The sequence below is a fragment of the Pelobates fuscus genome, chromosome 10, assembly GCF_036172605.1.
Source record: "Pelobates fuscus isolate aPelFus1 chromosome 10, aPelFus1.pri, whole genome shotgun sequence".
Taxonomy (NCBI): Eukaryota; Metazoa; Chordata; class Amphibia; order Anura; family Pelobatidae; genus Pelobates; species Pelobates fuscus.
Genome location: NC_086326.1, coordinates 144,545,902 through 144,569,403, shown reverse-complemented (window position 1 = coordinate 144,569,403; position 23,502 = coordinate 144,545,902). Strand labels below are relative to the sequence as shown.

General features: G+C 44.0%; 1 protein-coding gene across 1 annotated transcript in view; it reads left to right on the top strand.

Annotated features, from left to right (window-relative positions):
• Positions 1–23,502, top strand: part of LOC134574847 (NACHT, LRR and PYD domains-containing protein 3-like) — a 176,717-nt gene that overhangs the window by 86,958 nt on the left and 66,257 nt on the right. The gene's annotated exons all lie outside the window — the stretch shown is intronic.

Sequence of the window (23,502 nt, the reverse complement as noted above, 5' to 3'; positions counted from 1 at the left end):
CTTCACCCTGTCACACCCATGTGCAAGAAATCTTCACCCTGTCACACACACACACACAGGCAGACAGCCATACACACGCACACACACAACTGCGACTGACTAGGTTTGTCACCTCCTCAAAAGGACGCATGAGCCTACAGGCATTGCGCATGAGCGTCCAGTAACGTGGCAAAAAAATTCCCAGCTCCCCAGAGGCTGTCCTAGCACCCCGGTCATACAAATATTCATTAACAGCTTTTTCTTGTTGGAGCAGGCGGTCGAACATTAGGAGTGTTGAATTCCAACGTGTAGGGCTGTCGCAAATCAAGCGCCTCACTGGCATGTTGTTTCGCCGCTGGATATCGGCAAAGTGAGCCATGGCCGTGTAGGAACGCCTGAAATGGCCACACACCTTCCTGGCCTGCTTCAGGACGTCCTGTAAGCCTGTGTACTTATGCACAAAGCGTTGTACGATCAGATTACACACATGTGCCATGCACGGCACATGTGTCAACTTGCCCAACTTCAATGCCGCTATCAAATTTTTTCCGTTGTCACACACCACTTTGCCGATATCCAGTTGCTGCGGAGTCAGCCACTTTTCCACCTGTGCGTTCAGGGCGGACAGGAGTGCTTGTCCGGTGTGACTCTCTGCTTTCAAGCAAGTCAAACCCAAGACGGCGTGACACTGCCGTATCCGGGATGTGAAATAGTACCTGGGGAGCTGGGGGGTGCCGTTGATGTGGAGCAAGAAGCAGCGGCACAAGAGGACTCAGCCGAGGAGGTTATGGAAGAGGATGGAGTAGGAGGAGTAGAGGAGGTGGCAGCAGGACTGCCTGCAATTCGTGGCGGTGTCACCAACTCCTCTGCAATGCCACGCATTCCTTGCTTGTCAGCCGTCAGCAGGTTTACCCAATGCGCAGTGTAGGTGATATACCTGCCCTGACCATGCTTTGCAGACCAGGTATCAGTGGTCAGATGGACCCTTGCCCCAACACTGTGTGCCAGACATGCCATGACTTCCTTTTGCACAATCGAGTACAAGTTGGGGATTGCCTTTTGTGAAAAGAAATTCCGGCCGGGTACCTTCCACTGCGGTGTCCCAATAGCTACAAATTTTTTGAACGCCTCAGACTCAACCAGATTGTATGGTAAAAGCTGGCGGGCTAATAGTTCGGACAAGCCAGCTGTCAGACGCTGGGCAAGGGGGTGACTTGGTGACATTGGCTTCTTACGCTCAAACATGTCCTTGACAGAAACACATGACTGTGGGCAGATGAGCGGGAACTGCTCAAGGCGGGAGACGGAGTGGCGGATGGTTGAGAGGGGGCAAGAAGGACAGCAGTGGTTGACGTGGCTGAAGATGCTGGACCAGGAGGAGGATGGCGGCTTAGAGTAGGCGTGCTGCTTGTACTCATGTGTTGATCCCATAGGCGTTTGTGATGTGAGATCATGTGCCTACGCAAAGCAGTTGTACCTAGGTGGGTGTTGGACCTCCCACGACTCAGTTTCCTTTGGCACAGTTTGCAAATGGCATCGCTGTTGTCAGAGGCAGACACACAAAAAAAATGCCACACTGCTGAGCTCTGCAATGACGGCATTCTGGTGGTGGACACAGCATGCGTTGATTGGTGTGCTGTCGGGCTGACCCCGGGTGCCGATGCATGCTGTCTGACTGTGCCACTAGCTCCTTGCGACGACCCCCCGCTGCTTCCAACTCGTCTCCTCCTCCTCCTCTCTGTCTCCCCATCTGAACTTTCGCCCTGTTCTTCTTCTTGCCGAGCGGGCACCCACGTGACATCCATGGACGCATCGTCATCATCAACCGCTTCGCTTGTATCTGACAACTCAGAAAAGGAAGCAGCAGCGGGTACAACATCATCATCATCACACTGTACCTCCATGTGTTTAATGCTGCCTGCCTGAGACATATCCCTGTTATCTACATCCTCTAGCAATAATGGTTGCGCATCACTCATTTCTTCAAACGGGTGTGTGAATAACTCCTCTGACATACCAAGTAAAGCGGCTGTGGTGCTAGTTTTGGTGGTGGCGGCAGGCGGGTGAGTGCTATCTTGAGAGGTGCCTGAAGCTAAGCTGGAGGAGGATGGTGCGTCAAGGTTCCGAGCGGAGGCTGTACAAGATTGGGTGTCCTGTGTTAGCCAGTCAACTAAGTCCTCAGAACTTTTCAAGTTCAGGGTACGTGGCTTCTGAAAACTGGGCATTATTCTAGGGCAAAAGGGAATCAAAGCACCACGACCACGACGGCCCCTGCGGGGTGGCCTGCCTCTGCCTGTCATTTTTTTTGGGATTAGTGGTACTATGCGTGCAAGCTACTGTGAGACCAGATATGATTGGCAATGTGCACTGGAACAGTTCTGCAGAGCACACGCTGAAGGAAGGACTGACAGAGCCGCTTGAAGACAAGTAACTGCTATTCAATCTATAACAGTGAAAAACAAATTTTGGTTTTAAAAGCACGCTATAGAGACACCAGATATGATTGGCAATGTGCACTGGAACAGTTCTGCAGAGCACACACTGTAGGCCTGACACACCCGCTTGAAGACAAGTAACTGTTATTCAATCTATAACAGTGAAAAACAAATTTTGGTTTTAAAAGCACGCTATAGAGACACCAAATATGATTGGCAACTGTCAAAGCACGCTGGAACAGGTCTACAGAGCACACGCTGAAGTAGGCCTGACACCCAGACGCTTGCAGACAACTAACTGCTCTTCTATTACAGTGAAAAAAAAATGATTTCTTTAAAATCTAAAGCTTAAGCTATTGTTAAAACAGATATGAGTGGTGGCACTGACTGTGCAAATGGGCAAGGCATCCAACCTGACACAGAAGCTGGCAGGCAGGCAACTGCTCTTCTATTACAGTGAAAACAAATTATTTATTTTAAATGTAAAGCTTAACCAATTGTTAAAACAGATATGAGTGGTGGCACTGGGCAAGTAGGCACAGTATCCAATGTGAACCTCACACAGAAGCTGGCAGGCAGGCAACTGCTCTTCTATTACAGTGGAAACAAAATTTTGGTTGTAAAAGCACGCTATAGAGACACAAGATATGAGTGGCAACTGTCAAAGCACGCTGGCAGGGTTGTGCAGGGCACACGCTGAAGGAAGGCCTGACAGAGCCGCTTGAAGGACACTGACTGTCTGCTATTAGCTTACACTGGAAACCTTTTTTCTTTGTCAAAGCACGCTAAAGAGACACCAGATATGATTGGCAACTGTCAAAGCACGCTGGCACAGGTCTGCAGAGCACACGCTGAAGTAGGCCTGACACCCAGACGCTTGCAGACAACTAACTGCTCTTCTATTACAGTGAAAAAAATATATTTATTTTAAATGTAAAGCTTAACCAATTGTTAAAACAGATATGAGTGGTGGCACTGGGCAAGTAGGCACAGTATCCAATGTGAACCTCACACAGAATCTGGCAGGCAGGCAACTGCTCTTCTATTACAGTGGAAACAAAATTTTGGTTGTAAAAGCACGCTATAGAGACACCAGATATGATTGGCAACTGTCAAAGCACGCTGGCACAGGTCTGCAGAGCACACGCTGAAGTAGGCCTGACACCCAGATGCTTGCAGACAACTAACTGCTCTTCTATTACAGTGAAAAAAAATGATTTCTTTAAAATCTAAAGCTTAACCAATTGTTAAAACAGATATGAGTGGTGGCACTGGGCTAGTGGGCACAGTATCCAATGTGAACCTCACACAGAAGCTGGCAGGCAGGCAACTGCTCTTCTATTACAGTGAAAAAAAAATATTTATATTAACCAATTGTTAAAACAGATATGAGTGGTGGCACTGGGCAAATAGGCACAGTATCCAATGTGAACCTCACACAGAAGCTGGCAGGCAGGCAGGCACCTGCAATTACATTACACAGGAAAAAAAAAAAGCAGCCTGATGTTCTAGCTTTTTGGGGTGCTGTCCTTACAGCAGAGATCAGATGAGTCCTTCAGGATTGTAGTGGGCACTGAATACCCTAGCCTAGCTATCAATTTTCCTATGTAATCAGCAGCAGCTAAACTTTCCCTCCTCTCACTAAGCATGCATCTTCCGAATGAATCGAAAATGGATGCTGGGAGGGAGGTTGGAGGGTGTGGAAGGGAGGGAGTGCTGCTGATTGGCTGGAATGTGTCTGCTGACCGAGAGGCACAGGGTCAAAGTTTGCCCAATGATGACGAATAGGGGGCGGATCGAACTGCGCATGTGTCCGCCCGCTGTGGCGAACGCGAACACGCTAATTTCGCCGGGAACTGTTCGCCGGCGGACAGTTCGGTACATCACTACCCCTGATTTGTCCCACACTGATCAGATGTGTGAAGTGATCAGATATGTTCATAATGAAGGGGACCATGTTGAAGTAAAGGAATCATTCTTGGGCTTCTTTCCTGTTGCTGAAAAGACTGCTACTGAGCTCACAGAAAATATCCTGCAACATCTGGAGGAAGATGGACTAGACATAAGCCTTTGCCGTGGTCAAGGATATGATAATGCTGCAACTATGGCAGGGATTCATGGTGGTGTTCAGGCAAAAATAAAAGAGCTTAATCCCAAGGCTTTGTTTATGCCATGTGCAAACCATTCCCTGAACCTATGTGGGGTGCACTCATTTGGAAGTGTTGCTTCCTGTGTGACTTTTTTTGGAACATTGGAGAAAGTGTATTCCTTTTTTTCGGTTTCTACACATCGTTGGGAAGTGCTGATGGAGAATTTAGGTGTGACAGTGAAAAGACTTTCCCAAACAAGATGGAGCGCTCATTATGATGCTGTGAAGCCAGTGAGGGCAAATTTTGAAAAACTGACTTCAGCTCTTGAAAAATTGTGTAATCCCATAGAAAATGTGGACACAAGAGGATCGGCTCAGATGTTGCTGTCTGCCGTATGTGATTTTTCTTTTTTGTGTTACCTTTCTTTCTGGTGTGAAGTTCTAGAAGAAGTTAATATCACACAGAAATATTTGCAAACTGTGGGACTCACTCTTGAAAAGTGCATTGTGAAACTACAAGGTTTGAAAGCGTTTCTAGCAGATCAGCGCAGTGAAATTGTGGAGAAGGCCATTTGTTATGCAACTACTACGTGTAAAGAAATGGACATTTCAATGGAAAGAAGAGGGAGAGTAAAGCTCCGTAAAACAATGCCAGGAGAGAAGGCAAAGGACGCTGGTCTCACATTGCCAGAGGAAATGAAAAGGGCTATGTTTGAGTGCCTTGATCGTTTTCATCACGAGTTGGAAATTCGTTCCCAGGCAATTGAAAAAATCCTTTCAATGTTTGCTGTTATTCAGCCAAACTCTCTGGTTGTGGCAACAGAGAAAGATATTCGTAATTATACTCCAAAATTGACTGAGATTTTTGACGAATTCTCTGATAAAGACATCTTTAGGGAAATTGAACGTCTTCGGAGGCATTTGGAAGCTGCCAAGATCAGTGTTGAAGAAGCAAAGAAATGGACAGCATTGCAGTTCCGGGAGTTCATTGTTAAATTGGATTATTGTGAATCTCTGCCAAATTTGTCACTGTGTTTAAGATTCTTTTTGACTCTCTGTGTGTCTATTGCTTCATGTGAAAGAAGTTTTTCCAAATTAAAATTGATAAAAAATTTCTTTCGCTCAACCATGAGTGAGACAAGGTTGACAAATCTGGCTATACTTTCAATTGAGCATGAATATGCAAGGAAGATTGGCTTTGATGAAGTAATCAATAAGTTTGCAGAAATGAAGGCTCGAAGGCAGCGGATGTGAATCATTGCAAATTACCTCTGCCGAATAGACTGAGTGGTCACTTTGGATCTCTGTTTTTTGTTTATAGAAAGCGTTAAGTAACTGTTAAGTAAATGTTAACTATTTAAATTGTATTTATTTCTAAGTTAATTTATTTTTCATAGTTCCATTTTTTTCAAGTTGATATACAGTTTACAAATGTGGGCAATAAATATTATTGAAAACATTGAAAAAATTGTGGGTGTTTTCTTACATTTTTATTATGGGGGTGAGGGGGGGGGGGGGGGGGTGCCACACTCAGGGTCCGCCCCGGGTGCCAAATGCTCTAGGTACGCCCCTGAACCCACCCCCTTTGGCTGCTGGCTTAATCACTATGTTTTCATCGTCGTGAAGTTGTTTAATAGCAGTCCTCTCTGCTCGTGTAAGATTGTCTGGGTCATATCTATTGTGTTTTTATTTTCTGCAAGTCTTTTAGTACAGATTTTTCAAACATAACCAAAGGAGCGGATTTAAAATGAGACATATAAAATCTGAACTTTTCCTTCAAATCTGTGTTCATAACTTGATGTTCTTCTGGACACGTGGGAGTGGGGGGTTGAGGGAGATATGTTTGTTTGAGAGTCTTTTTCATTAAAAAAAAAATCTTTTGCGGGTGGCTTTTCAGACAAACTTATTTACGTCTAGGAAAGCTATGAATGGTTTGAAAGAATGTGTGGAAGCACATTTTAAACCCTTATTTAAAACTGATATCTGGGCCGCAGTTAAAGCTTTTTGAGAGAGATTAAAAATGCCACAATCTCTCTCACTTGGGGTTTTTATTGTCTTTCTAGTCTTTCTCTCTTGTGTTCGTCTCCCACTTCATTTTCCTCTAAACTTAGATTTATTTTCTTTGCTCTTGAAGGATAGGGTGTGGGTTTGCATGTGTTGGGGTGGGTCTGAATTTCTTAAAAAAAAAATTTCCTCAGTATCAATTTCAGAGTCCAATGATAGCCATTGGTACCTGTTGGGGTGGTGATAGGAAATGGGAGATTGTTTGTAATTTGAATGTTCATTCCTCTGTTGATGGTTAAACTGAGATCTTTGTGGTTTGGGTGAATCATGTTTAGGGCTTGGTACATTGTAGTAATAGGAGTGAGGTGCAGGTGTGTTGGATGCTCTATTCTCTATATGAGAATTGTTGGTATTTGTGTTGGGGTTGGTAATGTGAATTGAGGTTGCGTGAGTATTGCTTATGTGGGGGGACATGCTGTTGGTAGACGTGAGATTTATGGAACCATGGTCTGGGTGGAGAGTGCTGGGAAGGTTTGCGTGTGTGAGTGTTGGGATGGGTTTGTATTTATTGGGGTGTATGTCTAGAGGTGTATCTAGGTCGAGAATTAGGATTTGTTGGTATGTAGTGGGCATTATTCCAGAAGTATATTTTTTATGTATATGGTATGTCCTCACTTGTTTATTTGAATAGTCCTGCTTGTCTCTAATGTATTTTTTTACTTTTAGGTGTTTTTTTCAATTTTACTTTGAATCAGTATGGAGTTCTGTTTGTATACTGTAGATTCTGTGAATGGCAATAGTTTGTCCTTAAGATCATTTATTTCTGCGTCTAACAGGGACAATTTTTTGCCTTTTTTTACTATTAGTTTCCATCAGACCAAAAGTACATCATTCAAGCTTATTGTTCCATTCTTCTATGAACTCTAGTCATCTTGGTCTGAGGTGGGTCTTTTAAATAATCTCAGCCCTCTAAGGGTTATGCGTTCATCTATATACTTTAATGTGGCAATTTCCCACTGTAGTTTAATTTCAGTATTCAAAACTTTTTCTAGTTTCATGAACAACTCTTGTTGGCTGAAACTGGTTTGTCTGATAAAAATAAATTCTGTATGAAATACACTATTGATGTCAATAGTGTAGTTGTTTCTGAATTCGAATATAGACATTATAGAATATAGGATAGTAGCTGTCACGAATACCAGGAGAACCTAAACACGCAGACCGATCACAGACACCAAGATATTGCAATATCAGTCCTTAGAATGGCCGGGCTATGCAAAAGAGAGAGAGTAGTCAGAGTACAAGACGAGGTCAAGGATCACAGAAAACAGAGTAAACGAGAAACAAGCCGAAGTCAGTAACCAGAGAATAAACCACAAGACAAACACACTATTAGGCTATGAAAGACCACAACAGGGCACTGAGGCAAGGGGGAGGTGAACTTGTATACACACAGGGTGTGTCTGATTGGCTAACATCCAATTTGTACAAAATCTAAAACAGAAAAAGGACACAAATGGCGCTAGTCTAAATAAATCCGGTGCAGCTAAAAACCACCGAAGTGTAATGTCACCACTTACACTAAAATGTGATAAAATCTGAGAAAATAGAGTGATTTGCGCACACAGAAAAACAAATGTGAGTTTTACCTTATACACAGGGTATCTTGTATGTTCACACTACAAATAGTATGTATCACCTATATACAGGTAAATAAAATACACATAGTTTCAACTGTAAAAGACAAATGATGTTTTTAAAAACAGTGTATATCATCAAACTCACAATTTTCAGAGCCCATTTAAAGTTGGCTCTAGACTTATATCGCTTTTCATCTCACTCTTGAGATATCCAATGTTGGTAAAATGTGTACATCCACAGGAACTTGGAACTGGTAGCTTGCAGTAGTGCTCCAAAAATCCAAGGCAGGTATGTAGTTAAGAAGTATTTTATTCCAAAAGTATTTTAAAATATAAAGTATATATATATATATATATATATATATATATATATATATATATATACACAGTAAAATATATATATAAGCAGCACAATGCGTTTCAAACTTTCAATAGGTCTTTCTCAAGTGCATATGGTTTTACAATGGGCTCAAAAGCCCTAATATATACCAAACAATCAAATAGTTTAATTAATAATAATAGACATCTGTGCATATGCTCCCACCCATGTCCAAATATGGTCATAGCCGGAAGTGTTATGCCACACTCAATATGGCTACACTTCCGACTATGTACCTCTATCTCCAGCCCTCCCCAACATGTCCGACATTACATTTAGCCATATCAGCTCGTGTAGTTCCGATTAATCTTTTCTTCGGTCCTCTTGTCGTCGCGTCATTTCCTTTAACCCCTTAAGGACCAAACTTCTGGAATAAAAGGGAATCATGACGTGTCTCACACGTCATGTGTCCTTAAGGGGTTAATGACGTCGTGGTGCAGTCCGATACGTCATTTCCGGTTGTAAAGTTTTTCCGGTCTGTCGTGGTTTCTCAGTTCATTTCGGCACGTGAATGTCCATCATTAAGAAGGGCAATTTACCAGTAGTTCATATTACACAAAAGTGAAAGGACAAATGTCAAAAGGAAGGGGAAAAAGATATTAGAATTGAAAAAAAAACGATATTCATGTTGGGCATCAGTGAAACATTAGATAAATAAACAGCAGGATGGATAAGCAAATCCCAAAGACATTCTGAATAGTAAAAAATACCACCATTAATAGAATGCTACACCCTCTATCTAAAAGTACCAATTTATAAAGAGATATATATAAAAAATAATAAATAAATAAAATATATATGTGTGTATACTTCCTTTTATAAAATGCTATTAATCTCAAAATCAATGTTGAGACCCAGAGGAGATAAGGTGCTCATTTCAAAAATCCACTTTACTTCTTGGGTACTTAATTTTTTGGGGAGATCTCCTCCTCTCCAATGGGAATCAATTTTATCTATAGCAAAAAAGTTTAAAAAGCTAGGGTCTGAACTGTGTTTTTCTAAAAAGTGCTTAGATACACTGTGGTTTATAAAACCTTTTTTAATATTTCTAACATGCTCACTTATCCGTACTTTTAGTGGCCTCGATGTTTTACCCACATATTGAAGGCCACATGTGCAATTTAGTAGATATATTACATTTTTTGAATGGCATGTGATCATAGGTTTAATTTTAAATTCTTTTTTAGTGCTAAAAGATTTAAAAATCATTACCTTTTTTTCTTTTTTATCTGTGCTCTTGCACGCATTGCACATCCCACAGTGATAAAAGCCTTGTTGCTTTTTTGACCAGTTTGTTAAAAAATTGCTATCATTTTGAGGTGTAGGTTCTAAAAAACTTCTAGTTAAAATTTGCTTAAAATTCCTTGCCCTTCTAAAAATAAATTTGGGTTTTGGACCTAAAAAAGCATGTATTTCCTCGTCCTGACATAGGATGTTCCAATTTTTGTTGATAATCTTTTTGATCACCCCAACATTGTTGGAGTAGTCAAAAATAAAAGGGATCTGTTCCTTTCTATCGGTTGGCACATTAGGTTTTTTCTTATACTTCAGAAGGGACCCCCAGTTCCAAGGATTGGTTAGCCCTCTCACCCATACCATTGGTTTGGGAAAGGTAAGAAGAAGAGAATGAAAATTCAATACCCAGCTGTTTACTAAAAGCTCTCCAAAATCGAGACACAAACTGAGAACCCCTGTCGGAAACAATGTTTTGAGGAATACCAGGTAGTCTGACAATGTCACGTATAAATATAAGAACCAGATATTGTGAAGACGGCAATTTTTTGAGTGGAATAAAAGGAGCCATCTTGGAAAAGCGATCAACCACCATAAGCATGTTGGTATAACCATTAGAACTCGGATGTTCTAAGATGAAATCCATGGACAAGTGGGAACCTGGAATACAGGGCACATGAAGAGGATGTAACAATCCACATGGAAGTTTATGAGGAACTTTAGAAACTGCACATACAGAACAGGCCTCCACATAATTTTTGATATCTTTCCTGAGTAATTCCCACCAAAATGATCTCGAGATAGCGATATGGTCTTATTAATACCCGGATGCCCAGCAGTCACATTGTTGTGGAATACCCTCATCACCTCCTTTCTTTCAAGCAAGGGAATAAACAATTTATGTAGGGGTTTATTGCAGGGTGCCTGGGATTGATCCACCATGATCGCACTAAGCAGAGGGGATGACAAGGAAAGAATAGTGGAAGCAATGATATACTCAGGTGGAACAATAGGGGAAGTTTCTTGTTCCGATTCAATGTCAAATTGGCTAGATTAGGCATCAGCTTATAGTTCTTGGGACCAGGTCTGCAAGTGATAATAAAGTTAAAGCGAGATAGAAGCAAAGACCATCTAGCCTGTCTAGAAGACAGTCCATAACCTATATGTGCAAAGTTTTTGTGATCCGTTATGATCAGAAGGGGATCCTTGGAACCCTCTAAAAGATGTTGCCATTCTTTAAGCTCTAGTATAATGGCCAACAATTCTCTGTTACCAATATCGTACTTACGCTCCGCTGAAGACAACTTTATCCTTACTCTCTCTCTGAGAAAGAACAGCCTCTACCCCTGTTTCGGTGGCATCAACCTCCAGTATAAAGGATTTGCTAGTGTCAGGATGTACCAATATGTCTGCAGATGCAAACAATTCTTTAAGAAGCTCAAAAACTTCTCTAGCTTTTTTAGACCATATAGTACAACTAGCCCACTTACGTGTCATATTGGTGATGGGGGCTATCACAGAAGAGAACCCTTTGATGAATCTCCTGTAATAATTAGCAAAACCAATAGAAACATAGAATGTGACGGCAGATAAGAACCGTTCGGCCCATCTAGTCTGCCCAATTTTCTAAATACTTTAATTAGTCTCTGGCCTTATCTTATAGTTAGGAAGGAATTGGAAGGAATGCCCGCCTGCCAACGTCAAGGCAGACCCCTAGGCGAGTCCTACACTGACCTTTCACCTTGCTTCCTTGAGCTTCTGGCAAAGATATCTCTAATGAGACAGAGAGGGGTATTTTTGGCAGGTGGACATTCCTTCCAATGGCCATTGGAGTAACTAAATGACCTTCATTTGTTTTAATATACATAGGAATTTAGGAAAGAGCACAGGTAACTTTTTCTTAGTTTTTTACTGTATATATTGGGGCTGATGTGTACTGTGGTCATTGCTGCTGCCCAGGAGTGATGGGAGTGAGCGCGGGACTTATCTTTTTGTATTTTTATTCACTTTTTGTACCACACAGCTTTGTTACAACGCTGCCGCCCATCCCATGTGTTCCCTGTGGCGGAACCAACCTTGCCACTGTGAACTGGAGAAGCCTGGTTGCCCGCCTCTTACCTGCTGACTATGGCCCCTGGTAAATTTGTACTGTGGAATGCAATATTTGGGCATGTGATATTTTATATTGCTGCTACTGGGCCTTTAAGGACCATCCGTGGACATATTGGGACTTTTTGGGATAATGCCCCTTTAAGACTGTGTAGCATATTGCAGTAGTACTGTCTTTTAAATTGTATATGTGTATGCAGCATTCACTTGATTGTTCGGTAGAATCACTCCATTCATTATATTGAGTGAAACTACCGAACAACCAGACCACCCAGGAATAAGTGTGCCTCCAATTACCGTTTGCAACAATGTTGCAAACAGGTAATTGGCAATCCATGTAATGTATTCTTTGTCCTCTGGGTGGCCGCCATTCGGGAAACAAACACGTGGCGGCGGCCATCTTAAACTCCCGAACAGCGGTGTTTTGCCGTCGAGTGTCTGGAACTAAAATCGGACACTCGACTAGGCAAACACTGCTGAGACCTCCAGACTTCCATGAATTCATGTAGAAACTACCGAATGGCCCGCCGTTCGGTAGAAAGAACCCCACAAACAAGGGAATTCATTCAAACTCTCCCCAGGCTCTATAACACAGGAAATTCGTGTGTTTCATTCCCTTCTCTGTGACCGACTGCAGGGCCAAAATGCATGGAACTATTTTTGGATACTTTTGCCATGCGGTCGGTCAAAACTTTAACCCTCCAGATGAGGTGTATCAGATGTATTTGGGGTACATCTGAAACTTAGGGGAAATTGTGTACTGTTTAATTGTGTTAACAGATAAGTTAGTGGGAGGAGATGTGTGGGAGGTAACTGGTACATTATTGGCTGTTGTACTAATTGTTGTTGATCCCTCCCTTGCATGGGAGAATGTCTTAAAAGGAGGTTGTGTGAATAAATCTTGAGTTCCTGTTTTAACCCTCAAAGTGAAGTGTCGTCTCATTCTTGGGGGAGGATTTATTTGTATGCTGTTCCAGTTTGACTGCTAGGAGTGTAAACCTATTCGTATGGTTCCTATTCAACTGTCTACAGCATTCATATGCTTGGGAGAATTTAAATGTTTCTCCGGTTTGGTGATTGTGGTGTCTGCTGCAGTGCTTGGAGTCCTCAGGAAGTGCTAGGAGCATCCTTCAACGGAGGTACCCAGTCGGGGTGCCAGGCGATCTGTTACATTCCCTATTAAGGGTTTGTGGCGAAACCAACCTCGCCACTATGAGCTGGAGAAGCCTGGTTGTTCGCCTGCTTCCTTTGGACTATGGACCAGACTTTAAAAAGCTTATTTTCCCTGCAGAAAGGCTTATTCGTGCCTTTTCTGCCGGGGTGTTCGGTAGATTTTATCTACCGAGCAAACTAACGAATGCGGGACCACCTGGGAGCTGGAGTGTGACGTCAATTGACCGCCCAGAAGCTGCGGTTAACCGCAGCTTAATTGATGAACGCTGGGTGGCCTTTGTTCGTTTGCCGAACACGTGGCAGCGGCCATTTTAACTCCCGAACGGCCAGCGGTGTTCAGCGCTCAAACTATGGAACTGTAAACGGACACTTAATTGCACGAACACCGCTGAGCCGTCTGTCGCCTGGTTCCTAATCGTACAAGGTTAACCGTGTAGGAAATTGGCATTCCGTGAAATCTTTGTTTGTCACATATCAGTTTTCTTAACAATCGAATCAAGTATCTTGCAGTTTAACTTATGTTTATTCAAACATAACAATTATCATCCATCTGGTAATAACATATGTCTTTAACAATCTTTGTCCAATACAGAGAGCAATGTTCCAGTTGTTATCCATTTTTGATGTTAAAGGTATTGGCCACGAATTCTAAACTACAATTAGTTTTATGGGTTTAAAATTCAGTTACAGAGGGGAGTATACATAAGATTGCCTTACTTTAAAATAAGTGGCTATCTTAGAAAAAGGGGTGTGACTTAGCATCATTTGAAATCTATGATTAAAGTCATACGTTATATTTGGCGGCAAGATATGTGAGACAAAGAACTTCTATATACATGATGTAATGAATAATTGCCTGTAGAAATGTGAGTCTTCAAAGGAATTCAGGCTTTCAAGGCTAGGTCAAAGGTTACTATAAACAAGCCCTTCAACATCACTCTTAAAGTGAACCAGATGTGGTCTCCATTCCTATACAATGAAAGTCTGTAATACTCTATAGGCCAAGGTATGGCTTCTCAATTTCAGTGTTCTTGAAGCAATCCGAATAAAACTTATAATATTTATATCAACACGTTAAATACATTTAAAGTACATAAAACATATTTTTCAAACCGAACACCGGAATTCGGTATTTCTATGTGAACTGTGGTAACCCAGATAGCTATGCCATGGAGCCTATTCGTGTGATTAAAGACTTTGGCTCCATGGCGACTAAACTGTATTCGTGTAGTCTGGGTGCCATTCACCTAATAATGTGCACCCAGACCTGAGCTATCTGGGGATATGTAACATGTCTGTGTTTAGTGTAATCAAAGTAACTTTATATATTTTAAAGCATAATACTGTATTAAGCTCCCCACATGTGTAATGGAGTCTTGTCTTTGTCCTGGGAGATAATTGGATTACTTCTACAATTATCTCCAGGGCAGAAGGGAGGAAGCCATGATGCATTGTGGGAATGTTTACTGCTGTGTGTCGGTAATTGGTTTATGTCTGTCCTTTGTTACAGTCTTCCATTTGGTCCCCTAGGGGAGTGTCCACCAGGTGGGAGACCTGCATAAATACTGGGCAAGTAGCCCTGAGTAAATGAGTTCCTGCTTAACCCTGAAGCTGAAGTGTTGTCTCATTCTTGGGGGGAATTTGACTGTATGCCGACTGCCAGGAGTGTAAGCTGTTCGTATTTCTTTTCCTGTTCGGCTGCTTCCAGGGTTCGTGTGTCTGCTGTCCGAGAGTTGGTGAATTTGTACAGTTTGCAGTCCGGGAGATTGGTGCTTGCAGCAGCTGCTGGTCTATGGAAAAGGGGATTATCGCCTAAACTGGGTTTTATCCCCTTTTGAGCAAAACGGTCCGTTACAATTGGTGGCAAGCGGCGGGATCGTTCCTACAGCCAGAAGGACAGCTACAGAACACCAATTCCTTGGAGTTACAAATTGAGGGCAACGCTAGTACCTAGCGACCCTATCTACAAAGGAACTCAGAAAATGGAGGGGGCTACCTAGCGCTATTAACCTCGAGGCAGACCTACAGTATTTGGTCGCCAAAGAATGGAACCTGGAGGGGGATTAGCTGCGACTCATCAATGAGGCCCGGGAAGAGACAACCGGTCCTCCTTCCCAACAGCAACCAGCGGTACCCGAGGTAGTAGATCTCCTAGAGTGGTCCTGTGAGGATCCCCAGCGGCAGTGTGTATCCCAGGGAGCCGAAGGTGCAATCCTTCCTCCCCAGCGGCAGTGTGTATCCCAGGGAGATGAAGGTGCCGACCTTCCTCCCCAGCGGCATTGTGTATCCCAGGGAGCTGAAGGTGTCGTCCTTCCTCCCCAGCAGCAGAGTAAGTCCCAGGGAGCTGAAGGTGCCGTCCTTCCTCCCCAGCAGCAGATTGTATCCCAGGGAGCCGAAGGTGCAATCCTTCCTCCCCAGCGGCAGTGTGTACCCCAGGGAGCTGATGGTGTCGTCCGTCCTCCCCAGCGGCAGTGTGTATCCCAGGGAGTAGAAGGTGCCGTCCTTCCTCCCCAGCGGCAGTGTGTATCCCAGGGAGCTGAAGGTGCCGTCCTTCCTCCCCAGCGGCAGTGTGTAACCCAGGGAGCTGATGGTGTCGTCCGTCCTCCCCAGCGGCAGTGTGTAACCCAGGGAGCCGAAGGTGCCGACCTTCCTCCCCAGCGGCAGTGTGTATCCCAGGGAGATGAAGGTGCCGACCTTCCTCCTCAGCGGCAGTGTGTAACCCAGGGAGCTGATGGTGTCGTCCGTCCTCCCCAGCGGCAGTGTGTACCCCAGGGAGCAGAAGGTGCCGTCCTTCCTCCCCAGCGGCAGTGTGTCCTGCAGGGAGCCGAGATCGTCAGTCTCGCACCCCAGCAGCAGGACAAGAGAATGAAAGGGGAGACAGCTGGTCTCCCTTTCCACCAGCAGAGAGAGTGGCAGGGAGAGGAGCCTGCTAACCTCTCTCCCCAGCGGCAATTTACCGTACAGAGAGAGGAGCTTGTTACACCCTCTCTCCAGTGGCAGCCTAACCCACCAAGGGGAGATGTTAAGCCCCACAACTGTGCAGATGGGACCGTAGTCTCTGCACTTACAGCCCAAGGGGTAGGGACGGTCGGTCCTGTCCCCCAACCACAGAGCGGTGTATCCAGAGGGGAGACAGTCGGTCTCTCCCTCCCACAACCAGGCTACTTCCGTGGTAGCACTGGCATCAGGGCAGAGTACCGCTGGTCTCTGCCCACTCAGCAACCCACCAAGCCAGCCTAACTGTTCCCCACACAGTCATGGTGAGACACCCGGACCTGGACAAGTTTGTAATTTTTTCAGGTGTAGTACCCAGTTACTGTGGGGGGGCTGTACTAATAGTTGTGTTTTGTGGGTGGGTTGCTGGACTAACTAGGGCACTGACCGGCAGGAGGTCAGGTACCCTGTTAGTCTAATTGGTAAAGGGGAGAAGTGTGGCGAAACCAACCTTGCCACTATGAGCTGGAGAAGCCTGGTTGCTCGCCTGCTTCCTTTGGACTATGGACCAGACTTTAAAAAGCTTATCTTCCCTGCAGAAAGGCTTATTCGTGCCTTTTCTGCCGGGGTGTTCGGTAGATTTTATGCGGGACTACCTGGGAGCTGGAGTGTGCCGTCAATTGACCGCCCAGAAGCTGCGGTTAACCGCAGCTTAATTGATGAACACTGGGTGGCCTTTGTTCGTTTGCCGAACACGTGGCAGCGGCCATTTTAACTCCCGAACGGCCAGCGGTGTTCAGCGCTCAAACTATGGAACTGTAAACGGACACTTAATTGCACGAACACCGCTGAGCCGTCTGTCGCCTGGTTTCTAATCGTACAAGGTTAACCGAACACCGGAATTCGGTATTTCTATGTGAACTGTGGTAACCCAGATAGCTATGTCATGGAGCCTATTCATGTGATTAAAGACTTTGGCTCCATGGCGACTAAACTGTATTCGTGTAGTCTGGGTGCCATTCACCTAATAATGTGCACCCAGACCTGAGCTATCTGGGGATATGTAACTTGTCTGTGTTTAGTGTAATCAAAGTAACTTTATATATTTTAAAGCATAATACTGTATTAAGCTCCCCACATGTGTAATGGAGTCTTGTCTTTGTCCTGGGAGATAATTGGATTACTTCTACAATTATCTCCAGGGCAGAAGGGAGGAAGCCATGATGCATTGTGGGAATGTTTACTGCTGTGTGTCGGTAATTGGTTTATGTCTGTCCTTTGTTACAGTCTTCCATTTGGTCCCCTAGGGGAGTGTCCACCAGGTGGGAGACCTGCATAAATACTGGGCAGGTAGCCCTGAGTAAAGGAGTTGCTGTTTAACCCTGAAGCTGGAGTGTGTCTCTTTCTTGGGGGGAATTTGACTGTATGCCGACTGCCAGGAGTGTAAGCTGTTCGTATTGCTTTTCCTGTTCGGCTGCTTCCAGGGTTCGTGTGTCTGCTGTCCGAGAGTTGGTGAATTTGTACAGTTTGCAGTCCGGGAGATTGGTGCTTGCAGCAGCTGCTGGTCTATGGAAAAGGGGATTATCGCCTAAACTGGGTTTTATCCCCTTTTGAGCAAAACGGTCCGTTACAGGGTTAATAAGTATATAGGGGTATATGTAAAAAAAATACCCCTCTCTGTCTCATTAGATATATCTTTGCCAGAAGCTCAAGGAAGCAAGGTGAAAGGTCAGTGTAGGACCCACCTAGGGGGGTCTGCCTTGTCATTGGCAGGCGGGCATTCCTTCCAATGGCCATTGGAGTAACTAAATGACCTCCATTTGTTTAAATATACATAGGGATTTAGGAGAGAGCGCAGATAACTTTTTCTTTGGTTTTTACTGTGTATATTGGGGCTGATGTGTACTGTGGTCGTTGCTGCCTCCCAGGAGTGATGGGAGTGAGTGCAGGACTTATCTTTTTGCATTTGTATTAAAGTTTAATAAATATCTTAGCACCCTGTTGTCTGTCAAACAATTTGGAGATAAGGGGAATCGGATAGGCACTTTTCATGGTGATCTTGTTTAATGCCCTGTAATCGATGCATGGGTGTAATTCTCCATCTTTTTTGAATACAAAAAAGAACCCTGCTCCAGCATGCAAGAATTACTTATGTATGTGGCCTTTAATTAAAGAATCTTTGATATAATCTTCCATGATTCTACTCTCCTGTGGGGATCAGGCATATACTGTGGGCATAGCACCAGGTAGCAGATCTATGAAGCAATCATACGATCTGTGAGGAGGTAACATATTAGTTTGACTCTTACTGAACGCCTCTTTAACCTCCCAGTACTGTATGGGAATTTCGGAGGTCTGAGATGACGCAGTAGGCAAAGTGACGATGCCCACTTTCTTAGTGATGGGTAACATGTATCTCTCAATACAGTCTTTACCCCATTCCAGTATTTCCCCCTTAGCCCAGTCAATATGAGGGTTATGCTTGATGGGCCATGGAATTCCTAATATGATGGGACATGAAGGGGAAGCAATTATCTGAAATGTTATGTTTTCTTTGTGTAAAGCTCCTATACTAATGCTAATAGGCATGGTTTCTTGGGTAATCAGTGGTTGAGAGAGAGGTCTCCCATCAATAGCCTCAATGGCCAGAGGTGATGTTCTCTCCTTGATAGGTATGAAATGTTTTTTTAACAAAATGCATGTCAATAAAGTTTCCCGCCGCACCGGAGTCCATCAGGACTTTGCATGAAAAGATATCTTGTTGCAAAGGGCGGTGATGTCAAGGAGGAATCTATTTTGGTTATTACCAAAAGGTTCTTAGGTGCAGATGTTTTTCGGACATATGGGGCAAGTCTCTCTCATATGTCCTTTTTTGCCACAGTATAAACAAAGAACCTCCTTTCTCCTATACTTTTTCTCTGCCTGTGACAGTCTAGCAACCCCTAGCTGCATAGGTTCAGGTTCAGACTGTACAGAGAGGCCAGGGACAACAGGTTTGGAGAAACGAGGTGCCAGTGACATAGCCATACGTCTGGTTCTATTTATGGAAATGTCCCTGGTCCTAATTCTGTTATTGATCTGCATCACATATGTGATGAATTCATTTAATCTCTTAGGTACATCTTTGGCAGCAAGTTCGTCAAGAATAGCCTCTGATAATCCTTCTTTAAATGCAGAGATCAATCCGCTATTAGTCCAGTCTACCTAAGAAGCCAAGGTGTGAAATTCTATGGCATAATCTCAGATAGACGGGCTCCCTTTTTTGCTACGCATTAGGGCAGTGGAAGCTTCATCCTCGCCTAATGGTTCAAATGTTAATTTGAATTCTGCAGGGAATTCCCGGTAATTATAAGCAATACTCCTATTACTCTCCCATAATGGATTGGCCCAGGTTAAGGCTTTACCCTTAAGTTGGTTCATCAAGTAACCAATCTTAGCTCTATCTGAGGGAAAAGATCCCGGTGAGGCCTCAAAGTGGTACTTAATCTGATTGAGAAATCCCTGGCATTCTTGGATATTACCATCAAAATGTGGGGGAGGATATAGGGAGATATTAGGTGCCTTATATACTATAGGTGGAGGTACATTAGGCAGAGGTGACATAGTCTGAGAAACATCAGTCTGTAAATGAGCTTTCCAAGTAAGAAGCGCACTGAAGGCCTGAGCAAATTGAACCATACGGTGATCATTATCCTCTAGCTTTCTCTCGCAAGCTGCTATGTGCTGACACAATTCTGCAGGATCTATGGCCATGTCGTAATGTCAGGATAACTAAGTGATCCAGCAAGCAGAAATAATATCACACCTAGGACTAATGATAACGTATAATTGGACCTTAGAATGGTCGGACTTAACGTATCCAAGAATAGTCAGAATACTTGCTGAGGTCAGGGATACAGAACGAGACACAAAGATTAGGTAAAGCCAAAAGTCAAGGATACAAGAAATCAGGGAAGTCAAACAAAGCCAAAGTCAAATACCAGCAATACTAAGATCAGGAACACTCTCTCGGATAACCAGCTAAGGGAAACCACGACAGGGCACTGATCAAAAGGTAATTTGAGTTTAAATAACCCTCCTTAACCCCTTAAGGACCAAACTTCTGGAATAAAAGGGAATCATGACATGTCACACATGTCATGTGTCCTTAAGGGGTTAAAGCTGTAATTGGCTGTCTGAGGCCTTTTGACCACAAAACGTGCATACACGTCTATGACGGGACGCCGCTCCGCGTAAGCGCCATCTTTGATAATACATTCCCTATTAAATACGGAACCGCAGCGGCCGTCATCTCTATTAACGCCACACACGCTGGGGACCGGGATGGAAGGAGGTTGGGTTTTGATCTGCCGCGGGTAAGATAAGTGTTTGTTATTTCTGTCGGCATGACCGTCGCACCATGACAGAAACATAGAATGTGACGGCAGATAAGAACCATTTGGCCCTCCTTGTCTGCCCAATTTTCTAAATACTTTCACTGGTCCCTGGCCTTATCTTATAGTTAGGATAGCCTTATGCCTATCCCACGCGTGCTTAAACTCCTTCACTGTGTTAACCTCTACCACTTCAACTTATAGGATATTCCATGCGTCCACTACCCTCTCAGTAAATTAATACTTGGTATTATTTTTAAATCTTTGCCCCTCTAATTTAAGACTATGTCCTCTTGTTGTGGTAGTTTTTCTTCTTTTAAATATAGTTTCCTCCTTTACTGTGTTGATTCCCTTTATGTATTTAAATGTTTCTATCATATCCCCCCTGTCTCGTCTTTCCACCAAGCTATACATGTTAAGATCCTTTAACCTTTCCTGGTAAGTTTTATCCTGCAATCCATGAACCAGTTTAGTATCCCTTCTCTGAACTCTCTCTAAAGTATCAATATCCTTCTGAAGATATGGTCTCCAGTACTGTGTACAATACTCCAAGTGAGGTCTCACCAGTGTTCTGTACAATGGCATGAGCACTTCCCTCTTTCTACTGCTAATTCCTCTCCCTATACAACCAAGCATTCTGCTAGCATTTCCTGCTGCTCTATTACATTGTCTGCCTGCCTTTAAGTCATCTGAACTAATTACCCCTAAATCCCTTTCCTCAAATGTTGAGGTTAGGACTCTATCAAATATTCTGTACTCTGCCCTTGGGTTTTTCTGTCCAAGATGCATTATCTTGCACTTATACATATTAAATGTCACTTGCCACCACTGGCAGATCCAGAGCCTTATCTCGGGAGGGGCACTCATAGATTATTTAAAGAAACAATCCAGGCACAATAACCACTACAGCTCTCTGTAGTGGTTATAGTGCCAGGAGTGCAGTGGCGCCCTTCCAGAGTAAATAGTCAAATTGTTTGACAATTTACCTGGGCTCTGCCAGGATAGGGGCTGTAGTAGGGCATATGGCCTTAAGTAATGTTTGTGTGTGTGTGTGTGTGTGTGTGTGTGTGTGTGTGTAGGCAGTGTGTGTGTGTGTATGGGAGGCACTGAGTATGTGAGGGATGCAGGGTGTGTGTGTGTACAGAAGGCAGTGCATGTGCAAGGGGTGCAGTGTGTGTATGGGAGTGCAATGTGTATTTGTGGGATGCAGTGAGAGCACTGTGTGTATGGGGGTGCAGTGTTTGTGTGGGGGAGTAGTGTTTGTATGGGGGAGCACTGTGTGTATGGGGGAGAAGTGTGTGTGGGATGCAGTGTGTATGAGGGTACAGCGGGGGCAGTGTGTATATGAGGGGCAGTGTGTATATGAGGGGCAGTGTGTATATGAGGGGCAGTGTGTATATGGGGGCAGTGTGTATATGGGGGGCTGTGTGTATATATGGGGGGGATTTGTGTGTATGGGGGGCTGTGGGGACAGTGTGTATATGGGGGCTGTGGGGGCAGATTAAAACAAATGTGTTTTTTTTTTATTAAAAAATATTCTTTTATTCCCCCTCCCTTCTTACCTTTGCCGTGGGGGGGGGGGGGTATTACTTCCAATCCCCGGTGGTCCTCGTGGTGAATCCCTGGCGGTTCTAGTGGGGAGTGAACTGTGCCTGGGAGATAATTGAGTAAGAACAACTCTTTAATTACATTATCTCCCAGGTACAAAAAATATACAATATTTATACATGGCAACTGTAAAAAGTAAAGACAAATAAGTCAATGGGACCTGATGGAATACACCCAAAGTTATTAAAAGAGCTTAGTGGTGTACTAGCAAAACCATTAACAGATTTATTTAACCAATCATTGTTAACAGGAGTAGTCCCAGAAGATTGGAAGTCAGCGAATGTTGTGCCCATTCACAAGAAAGGTAATAGGGAGGAGTCGGGCAACTATAGGCCAGTAAGCCTTACTTCAGTAGTGGGGAAAGTGATGGAAACCATGTTAAAGGATCGGATTGTTGAACATCAACTAACACATGGATTTCAAGATCAGAGACAACATGGGTTTACTTCAGGGAGATCAGGCCAAACTAATCTTATTGATTTTTTTGATTGGGTAACTAAAATTATAGATCAGGGTGGTGCAGTAGACATTGCTTACCTAGATTTCAGCAAGGCTTTTGACACTGTTGCACATAGAAGGCTTATCAATAAACTGCAATCAAAGTTTGGATTCCAATATTGTTGAATGGGTAAGGCAGTGGCTGATTGACAGGCAACAAAGGGTTGTAGTCAATGGAGTATATTCGAAGCTTGGGCTTGTCACCAGTGGGGTACCTCAGGGATCTGTACTTGGACTCATTCTCTTTAATATTTGTATTAGTAATATTGCAGAAGGTCTTGATGGTAAGGCAGGGGAGGGCTGGCAGCCGTAGGCCTCGGGGGCAAAACCAGTCAAGTGGCCAATTGCACCACCAAATCAGTTCGCCATCCATGCCCACCGTTTCCTGGTTTTATAACGGATATTGATGTTATGCTAATCAATAGCTCTTTGCCATACCCGCTTCTTCACGGCTCTGACTTTCAATGTTGTCAGAGTGCAGGCTGAGAATCTCTGAGCCTGTGCTCTGACTCACTAACTGAGCGCCGGAAACACGAGGGAGAGGCTATAATCTGACTGCATCTACTGCTGGTGCGCACCAGTGGACCACCAGCGAATCGTTTAAATTGAATATGCTGGTGTCCCCATCTTGTGAGCTGAGTTGGCCGCCGGGTGCCTCTGTTGTCATGGCACCCTGCGTGACCACACAGCTTGCACACCCCAACGGCTGGCCCTGCTGACACACACTGATGTTACTACTTAGACATCTCTCAATATTAATACAGACATCAGAGTAAACACCAATAAACTGTGGAAACAGAGCTGATCCCCCAAAATTTATAAAGATTTGCTTACTGGATTTGTTGTAAGATTAAATCATGCCTCCTCCTCTCTCTCTCCCATGCGCTGCTCTCTAGGCTGGGAGGAAGTGAAGAGTAATCACAATCTCCCAGCACAGCGGCACCTGTGGCTGCATGGGGAACAGCTGAATTTGCCGCCCCCATGTGACATCACAATGACCCACCCATATGATCTGCCATACGAACTAACGCCAGTGCTGCACACAGTG